Consider the following 9,981-nt stretch of genomic DNA (forward strand, 5'->3'; position numbering starts at 1 on the left):
CTTCATTAACGTTTGCATCTTATACATATTAACCTCTTTCATTATTATGATATTAAGTTTTGTTTGGAGAGTCAAAACCCATGTCACATGTTGAGTTAAGTGATCCTATCCTAGGGTGATAAATTGTCTTAATATTTATAGGCATGAGTCATGAGAATGACTCCAAATCAAGTCGCACAGAAGGAACAAACTGGGCAAACATTATGACATGTTTTCTTGCCCCCACTTCTTTGTTATGTTTGTAAATTGTAATTATCAACATTTCAAGCAGCCATGAATCCACTTACATATATATTATTGTAACGGTTGATTGCATCAAGTTTTTCACTATTTTGTTTTAAAAATGTGATAAAACTTCAATGAATGGACCAATCATTACACAATTTATTTAAACTCCCCACAAACATTTTGTGCTTATTAGAGGAAAATGAGTTTCAATTATGAGCTTTGCGTTACAACTTGATTGGACCATACACGTGTTTTTCATGTTTTGTTGGTAACCAAGTTCATTGAGAAAGATTAAGAAAGTTGACATGAATTGCAACTGCAAGTATTCAAACCTTCAAAAGGGTGGCACAATTTTTGCATCCAATTTAAGTTAAAAGACTTGGTATTTGAAACCTTCAAAGCAAAATAAATACGCTTGGAAGTTCATGCATATGTATAAAAGCATTTTGGGGAATGTACCCATCTTGGCACATGTTACACTCTCCTTCACGAAGCTATACAAATCAAGGAACGTACTCCCACTCAAAATGGGTGGTGTCTTTTGCTCGTAGTTGTGACAGACTAGAGTTGATAGTGGGCATCTTACCCTTGGAATGGACATATTTATACAATGAAGAAAGCGGTGAGACTTTTATACATAATGATGTGAGTCGAAGGGTTCCATGGACCATCAAGTCCATGAACATTGCATTATTTGCATATGCACCACCTAGAGGGTAATGAGGGTCATGTGGTGCATTCAAACTCACTTGATATACATCATATACATACATATATAAATATGTATATATCCATGAATCACTAATCCATCTTTTGTAGTTGGTGGCTTGATGAAGAAGAGTTTTTTTTCCCACGTGACATGATGTGACAGTGAGTGGAAACCACGTGGATTCCCAACAAGTCATTGCTTCTGAACGTTCTTATGAAAAAAAACACATGAGGAGTGTGGTGCGTTCTAAATCGTTTTGCTTGTTCATTCATTTTGAGTTTTATTTGTATATGCCTGGCTATGTTTAGCATGGAATTCAATTGAAAGAGTGTTTCCATGAGAGATTGGAGGGGGGGGGGGGGGGGGGGGGGGGTGTGGTTTGGTTCATGCATCTGGCTCACTTTTGGGATGAACCCTCTCTCTCTCTTCTCTGTTTTTATTACTTTTTGCTTCTCCTTTCTCTCTCTTTTCTTTGTCACTTTCATTTATGTACCTATAAAAATAGAAACCCAAAATAACGTTTTGTTGTATCATATGTATCCCACTCACCTCACCGCTTCTGAAATTTTAAGAAAAGAAAAGTCTTAACAAAAACACTTAGAAATATATACAAACAATTTAACAACAAAAGCAAGCAATCGGAGATTTGTGATTTTGTTCCCCTGATTGCTTGCATTGCCCATCCTTCTTCTTCTTCTTTTTCTTCAAGCACCATGAAACAAAAAGAAGAAGAAGAAGAAGGTGTTGAAGAGCAGCTGCAGCTAGTAGAGGTCAATACCAACAACAAGGTCACATCAAAGAGACTTCGTACAATTGAAGAGGAAAGAGTAGTAGGAGGAGGAGGAGGATTAGAGGAGCAGGGTATGCTACTTCAGCAGAATGGCATGGGCAACAACTTAAAGTCGGGGGCGGGGGGGCCATACTGGCAAGACCCAGTTCATGCATTGGCATCAGTCCGGCATGAGTTTGGCGAACATGGCGGGGTTAACATGTCTATCGAAGCATCGGCGACTTTCACGGTCATGGAGCCCGAGACATTGGGGAAGCTTTTCTCGGGAGAGCTCGGCCCCAGCATGGATTTCTACATCTATAGCCGCCACTTCAACCCGACGATCCTCAATTTGAGCCGACAATTGGCGGCCTTGGAAGGCACCGAGGCGGCCTACTGCACCTCGAGCGGCATGTCGGCCATCTCCTCTGTCCTTCTCCAGCTTTGCGATCATGGGGACCATATAGTGGCTTCGAGCCACCTCTATGGGGGTACTTTTGCGCTGCTGTCTCACTTCCTCCCCAGGACATGTGGGATTACGACTACTTTCATCGACATATTCGGCGAAGATGCGGAGGCGGAGATCCGTGCAGCTTTACCCTCGGCCCGGGTTCTTTACCTAGAGTCGATCTCGAACCCGACCCTCTCGGTGGCAGACATACCCCGCCTATCGGCCATAGCGAGGGAGGTGTCGGCTGCCCAACAGAAGGACAGGCGGCGGCCGATCACGGTGGTCGTGGACAACACATTCGCGCCCGTCATACTCTCCCCGGCCCACCTTGGAGCAGACATAGTAGTCCATAGCATCTCCAAGTACATAAGCGGGGGCGCTGACGTAATCGCCGGGGCCGTGTGCGGGCCCGCCGCGCTCATCGACTCCATGATGGGGCTCCAGCAAGGTGCATTGATGCTCCTCGGCCCCACCATGAACCCGAATGTTGCGTTCAGCATCTCGGAGCGCATCCCGCACCTGGCGCTGCGGATGAAGGAGCATTGCCACAGGGCACTCACCTATGCCACAAGGCTTCAGACTCTGGGGCTCAAGGTTATTTACCCAGGCCTCGAGGAACATCCGCAACACCATCTTTTTAAGAGGCTCGCCAACGCCGGCTATGGCTATGGGGGCATGATGGGCATCCATCTGGGGACCAAGGAAAGAGCTTATAAGTTTATTCACTACCTTCAAAATAATGTGCAATTCGGATTCATGGCGGTGAGCTTGGGGTACTACGAGACGCTAATGTCGTGCCCAGGTTCGAGCACCAGCAGTGAGTTGAGTGTGGATGAGCAAGAGCGAACCGGCATTTCGCCTGGCCTCGTTCGCATGTCGGTGGGCTACACGGGCACGTTGGAACAACGGTGGAACCAGTTGCTCGAGGCCCTTACTACCCTCGATCTCGTTCAACCCAACACGAAGAGGGTCCCTAGTTATAATGCTACAACTACTTCAAATCATTGACAGTTATTCAAAAAAACATTTGCTTTTTGTTTGTTCAAACATGTAGCTCTTCTAGAGTGTATCTCACATTGGAAAGCTAACCTTTGAATGTTTCTGCATAATCTTAATAATAAACTTGCTTCAGCTTCTCTCCCACACCAATGGAAGAGAAAGAGGCATGCATTGCTTTTTACTCCATGAGATTGGAGCATAGTAGTGTCGTGTTCCAATGGGTTTTAATGGGTTTTTTTCGGTGCCATACCACTCTTAAGACATAGATGATAGTGAATAATTTGTTTTATCTCCTGGGATGCTACTACAATTGATGAATTGTTACTATTTTGTTGGTTCCTTTTAAATATTATATGCAGTGCCTTTCTCTTTGTTGGATGCAAATTGAAATAAGGTCTTGAACGGCCGAGATGCAAAACAGTTAAGATTTTGAATTCGTGGCTCGGCTTTTTGGCAATTGGGTCCTTCCTACGCACAAAATAACACCAAGCTGCTTCCTTCCACGTAAGACAGAAAATGAGATCACATGATCCCGTCCTACCGAGTAGCTCCACTTGGGATCAGATTTAACCTTTTTCTTTGCAATATAAGAAATTGTTTGTGTTGTAGTTAAGTGTACATTAGTGGTACTATTCCCTCATGGAGATTATCCAAACAAAAAAAAACACTTCTAGGGTTCTCATATTTCCGACTCTAAATGTGACCTTTTCTAGATTTATGTGCAGCATGGAGGTCTTGTTTCAATTTGTAGGTCCTCCTTATTCAGGTATCAAACAAAGGAAAAAATACACTGCAGACAAAACTTCAAGAAAAATGTTAAAAGAATTATTTTTAATAAAAAGAAGTGAACAAACTTTAGAAAAATAGATTACCCTTCCTTCCTAGTAAATTTGAGATTGTTGCGTCCTATTTGAGATATATATATATATACATAATATATATACACGAGTATATTTTAGAGGTTTTTAACGAAGACTTATATGGTGCCCACATAGACTTGATGGTACATTCAAAGCAATGCATGATGCAAGAAAAACCCAAGGTCGATGTTGTTTTCTACATAGACTCTACCAAGTACACGCTCAACTAAAAATTGGAAGAAAAGACAAAACATATTTCCAACAAGGGAGAAAAGGGTCACGAATCACAATCCCTCTCTCTCCGTCCAAATATTGATCTTGTACTTTGGGGTATGATATGTCATTCTTGGATCCCATTCAGATACATTGATATGTATTTAATCTTTTACCACCCTTTTATCCATTCATGTCTATGCTGCTGCATTCTACATCTTTATCCATTCTTGTCTCTTCTTGTCCATTTGTCGTTTGCACACTTTCACAATATGTCCTTTAATTGTGTTTTGCACTCTTTTTTCACTTTATTCTTCTCTTGCCTTTAGTACTAATTTTCGTTATTGTTTCCTTTCTCAGGTCAATGCTACCACTTTACGATCCCCTTGGAACAACTCCTCCTTTATCTCCATCCTTGTCTGTTCGTCTTTAATACTTAACCGTGTGATATTCATCCATGTCACCAACCAACATAAGTAGGGAACCTCAAGCCCTCATTTTCATTATCACTTGACCTACCACTCTCTATATATGGAAGAACACAAACCATCTTTTAAATTGCCAAAACAAAAGATTCATGTGTTGTCCAGTCATCGAAAAGGTCTATGGGTCTATTGTGTGTGTCAAGAACACATGTATATAGTTCCTGTCTTGCAAAAGTAGCAACAACAAACCAAATTAAGCATAAACAAATTTAGCGTTGCATTTCAAGTCATTGTTCATCGGCCCAAGTCAAGAAGTCGATTAACACATTGCTTTAACATATTAAATTGAAGATCTTGAATTGAGCACATGCATAAGTTCTTCCAAATAGTGTTCCAACACTATAAATCATTGCCCCTAACTAGTTCAAAACACCATAGAACTCATATAATCTAGAATATGGGTACATATCCCATAACCCACTAAAGATATAACCCAATTTACAGCCCACTATCCATGCTTCATGAAGAAGAATCCTCACACAATCTCACGGTCATCGAGCAAAAATTCAGGATCTGTAATCCATGACGAAGAACAACCGTAAAGCATAGAAGACATAGAGAAATCTGATACAACACAAAAACGAAGAAGAACAGAATCAACCAAATATCAACAACTCTAGGCCATGATTCGTATACCCACAATATTTCCCACATTAGATAAGCTAAATCTCTCACTCTAGTTGGCTTGGGCATTACTGATCTGGAGATGCAGAGTATAATCTAGACTCGAGACTCTAGAGCCTGGTTAAGAAACAAGGGAAGGCCAATCCACCACGACATTCAAAAATCTCCTGAGGTTCCGGATTAAGTGTTTGGGATTGATGTGTGAATCTGAGTACAAAAAATGATGCTAAAAAAACACAACATCCACAGAAACCCTAAACCATATGCCTAATCACCGATTCAATCATCCACCCAGAAGCCATGATTCATAAATAAGAAACCTAAACATAAACAAATATCCATAAAAGTCAAATAACACGAATCCACACGATAAGCTACAATCATAGTCCATAGATCTACTATTACTGAACAACCCCATCTGGAATTCTTCCTTCTAGCTACTTGTAGTTAGAGAGACACATTCATCTTTTAAACAAATATAGAGCTATGGCATTGATCCTTTCTTGTCATACCTCGCTTTCTCACGTCTATAAATTTTAAGATTCATGAAGGATTCTTATATGAATAATGAAATACCCTCATATAAATTTTCAGTAGTGTCCATATACTTGGACTGAACCAGGTATTTATGAAAGAAAATACTTCAGGACATCTATGCATCAAGATTCCCTTCTTGCTTCTTAAAGAACCCCGAGTACTTTTTGAACTCATTCACTAGGTGTTGAAAACCCCATTCAAAAATTCATGAGATCACATTACCATCCTCATATCAGTAAAAGATTGCCATAAAGTCCATCCCAAGTATTCTCGGAATATCTCATTCATTATATCACATCACATTAGTCATCATCAGTCCAAAATCTTTTGGAATACATATCTAACTTAGATGACATTACTGAAGTCATCCAGATGATCAATCACAGTGAACTCATTCTAAATACTCTTCGAATATATATCTAATCTAGGTCACATTACTAAAGCACGTAGGTAAAAATCACCGTGGAATCATTCCAAATACTGATGGGAATACTGTTTGAACATATACCTAATTTAGAACACATTAACAAACAATCACAATCTGAAATAATCCAAAATATTATGGTTTAGGAGTACATCCTCCTGTACTCCTAAACCATAATCCTTTAATAAAGTGAATGTATCGAGGTTCAAACCATTTTCCTTCACCAATGTAGCCAAACTTATTCACATTTGTATCTTCTAAACAATGAATATTTCACCTATTGGTTCTTTCTACCTATATCACATCTTTCATCAATTTAGTTCTTCTGAACCATTCTACTTCAGAATCAGAGGAAGGAGATCTAGATTTCCCAGGACACCAAAAAGCATTGCAAAACAAAAGAAAAGGGACAAATGAATGCAGGTCATGTAAGTAGCGAAGCTATTGTAGAGTTTGCGAAGCGTCAAGGATTGAATATATTACAGAGCAACAAAAAGAGATTTCAGTTACAATTTAGAGCTTCTTACCCACATTTGTGTGTGAGGAGTAAAACACTTAAACTGACAGTTCAGCGAGTGAGAGCTTCCATGGTGGAGACTTTGTGAGGTATGAGAGGAACAGGATATGTATTGGGGGGCGGTGTTATCTTGTGGCTCAAGTTTTGGCCATGTATACATACATTATAAATTATAATACATACTTGTCCCCACAATTCCCAAACCAAACATGATATGTGGTCCACTAGAGCTGGCTGGTTGGCAAATACATAGACACACATGTGCATCGTTTTACTCACGAAAACCGATTTATGGGCATGTCTTGCCACGCCACACCATTGCTGTGCTTGCCAACCAATGCCTGCTTGCATCTAGCAATTGACAACGGTTCGGTTCGGTTTGAGGGGGTCCAAACCGAACTGTTTAGAGATGTTGAAACTTGAACCGAACCGAACCGAACCGAACCACAAAACTGTTAAACCGAACCATTAAAAAATTGTCAAACCGTTAAGCCATTAAACCGGTGTCATGGAGAAAACTGTCCCTAGGCGGAATCGGAGAATGATGTGCGCGAACCGGCCCTTACACGCGGGCACAAGTTTTGTTGTAATGTACATATTTGGGTACAAGTCGGCTAATGTGAATATCGTAGGTCGCACGGATTTGATAGGTAGGAAATCAAGGCATATCTCTGTCTGAAAGGACAGAGAATAAAGATGATGTAACAAGTTGTAACGGCCTCCCTCCTTGGGCTATAAAAGAGAGGGAGAGGAATCGTAAAGGGGATCGCTTTTGTCGAGGGCGAAGTGCTGTCGGACTGGGACCGAGCTCTTCTCCTCCGTCTTTCTCTGTATTTTGCTCTGTGCAGGTTTTGGAGAGGCTGACTCTGCTCCGCGGAACGCCCGAGTGCTTCTGGCAGAGTCTCCATCTCGCTCTTCTGTGTGTGTGTGCGTAGGCGTGGGAGATTCGTCGCTTACCGACCTGCCGGTTGTAACCCCTTATTCATTAGAATATATATATATATATATATATACATATACGCATTTGTCTCGTTTCCGTTGTTTCATTCGGTTGCGATTTCTGTGTACCTGTGTGTGTGTGTGTGTGGAAGCACGACCGTTGTCTTTCTTGCTCCTACTCCTGATCGGTTATTCCTCAGTCCAAGTCCCCCATGGTCCAGCCTCGTTCTATACGCACGCACGTAACAACGCGACATATTTGGTGAACCCGATGTGAAAAGGCGGCAGAGGAATAGAAAATATGAGGGGATCCGAGCTTGTTGAAGCTATGGCAGTAGTTGTCGACTGGCTAGTGAGTGCTCGTGAGGGAACGGGTGCCCTTAATAGGGCCATAGAATCGATTGTCGGCACCATAGCCTGATTCGGTGGGAAGAATGCCACGAGCTATTTGGAGGCCTATTGGGCTGAAATGATCATGAGGGACATCCCGGAGGACAGACGACTGTCTGGATTCCCTCGAGTGGTGACGCCGAGCATCCACGTGGAGGTGCTCGAGGTGCTAGCTGGATGCCAGGCTTGGGTGGAGCTCGAGGGGCGGCTCCTCGAGAAGTATGGGTACGACGATTCGCTTCAACTATCGAAGCGGGACTTCATGGCTTGGGCCTGGGAAGGGGAGGATCGGGAGAAGGTCGCTCTCCTATTGGAGACGGATGACGGCCTCACGGCCGACTAGGCTGTGGTCAAAGGGGTCTGCGCCCGCTTTGACAAGTGGCGCGAGGAGGTCTCGACGGCGTCGGAGCCGGTCCCGGCAAGGAAGCTCGAGGAGCCGGTATCGGTGCCGGCTGGGAAGGAAGAGACTCGGAATTGGCTCGAGATGGGCCCAGCCTCAAGCGGAGTGGTCCAAGGCTCTTCTGGAGGAGCGGCTCTGGAAGAGCTGACGCAAATGGTGCGCGACCTCCAGATCGCACAAGCATGGAGGGACAACGGCGATCAACCTCGTGATCGGAGGCCGCGGACGGGGCAACGATGCATGTGGTGTGACGCGGTCGGTCACATCCGGAAAAAATGCGCGGATTTCATAGAGGCACTTCGGGCCAACGTGGTGTACCTCTGGAATGGGCGGGTGCATGCCGGCGACACGCTGAAAGCCCTAGAGTTGAACAACGGGCGCGGCGGGATGAAGCGCTTGATGGAAGAAGCCGCGACGCGACATGTAGAGGCCGTCCACTACTCCGGGTCGGGGGCGACGAGGGTCGAAAGGCGAAAGACCCCGGATTCTGGCTGCTGGTGCTGGAAGGCCTCTCCGGGGTACAGTTAAAGAAGGAGGAGGCGGACCGCGTGGAATAGCGGATCCGGGGGGTCACCGGATGGGACGATCCAGTTGAAGAGAAGATTGGCTTCGTGGAAGCCGCATGCCAGAACTACGGGGTTTTGGTAGAAGACAAGCGCGCGGGAAGGGCTAGAGAGGCCGGTCCCTCACAGCGGTACGAGACCCGGTTCAGACCAAAGCAGAACGATGCTGGCAACACCGGGGTGCCGAATAGAACGAAACGGGCCGGTTACCGGTTGAGCACGGAGATTGAAAGGTCAACGGACCTGCGGAAGGTCCTCGAGGAGCGGATTCTCGACAGCAAGGTGGAGCTGTCGCTGAGGAAGGTGCTCGGAATCGCCAAGAAGGAGTTCCACGACTCCATTGTGGACTTCGTGAAGCAAAAGCGGTTCTCGATGGAATCGGGGCCGGAGAAGTTCGTGGAGGTGCGGATGACGCGCCTAGAAGACACAGCCCTAGAGGATGAGTTGGCGGACAGCTACTACGTGAAGCCACATTGGGCCAAAGCCACTATGGAGACCCCTGTTTGGGTTGGGGACGTGCAGGAGCCGGTGGTGGCATTGATAGACCACGGCTCGAAGATCAACTAGTCCATGGACTTCTACAAAATGGGGAAGTGGCCGATCAACACCAAGCATGGGTGGAAGATACGCATGACGACACACGCTACGAAGGAGCTGCATGGTGCGTGCCCGAATGTACGCATAAAGATCAACGACGTTGAGATAGATCAACACTTCTTTGTGCAGGAGACCTCCTCGCACCCGGTGATACTCGGCGAGCCATACATTACCGCGGCACGGATGGAAACGAAGGTGCTTGACAACGGATCGGCGTATTGTGCGCGTGAAGAGCCAAGACGGACAACGCTCCGTTCAATTTTTGACGGTGAGGCC

The 9,981-nt window shown here is 44.5% G+C and overlaps 1 pseudogene; it reads left to right on the forward strand.

Moving 5' to 3' along the window:
- Positions 1–1,650: 1,650 nt before the first annotated feature.
- Positions 1,651–3,340, forward strand: LOC147863100 (methionine gamma-lyase pseudogene; annotated as a pseudogene).
- Positions 3,341–9,981: the final 6,641 nt, after the last annotated feature.

The sequence above is a fragment of the Azolla caroliniana genome, unplaced genomic scaffold (genome assembly GCF_043228905.1).
Source record: "Azolla caroliniana isolate FFs.n. ecotype wild unplaced genomic scaffold, voAzoCaro1.0.p SCAF_6, whole genome shotgun sequence".
Lineage (NCBI taxonomy): Eukaryota > Viridiplantae > Streptophyta > Polypodiopsida > Salviniales > Salviniaceae > Azolla > Azolla caroliniana.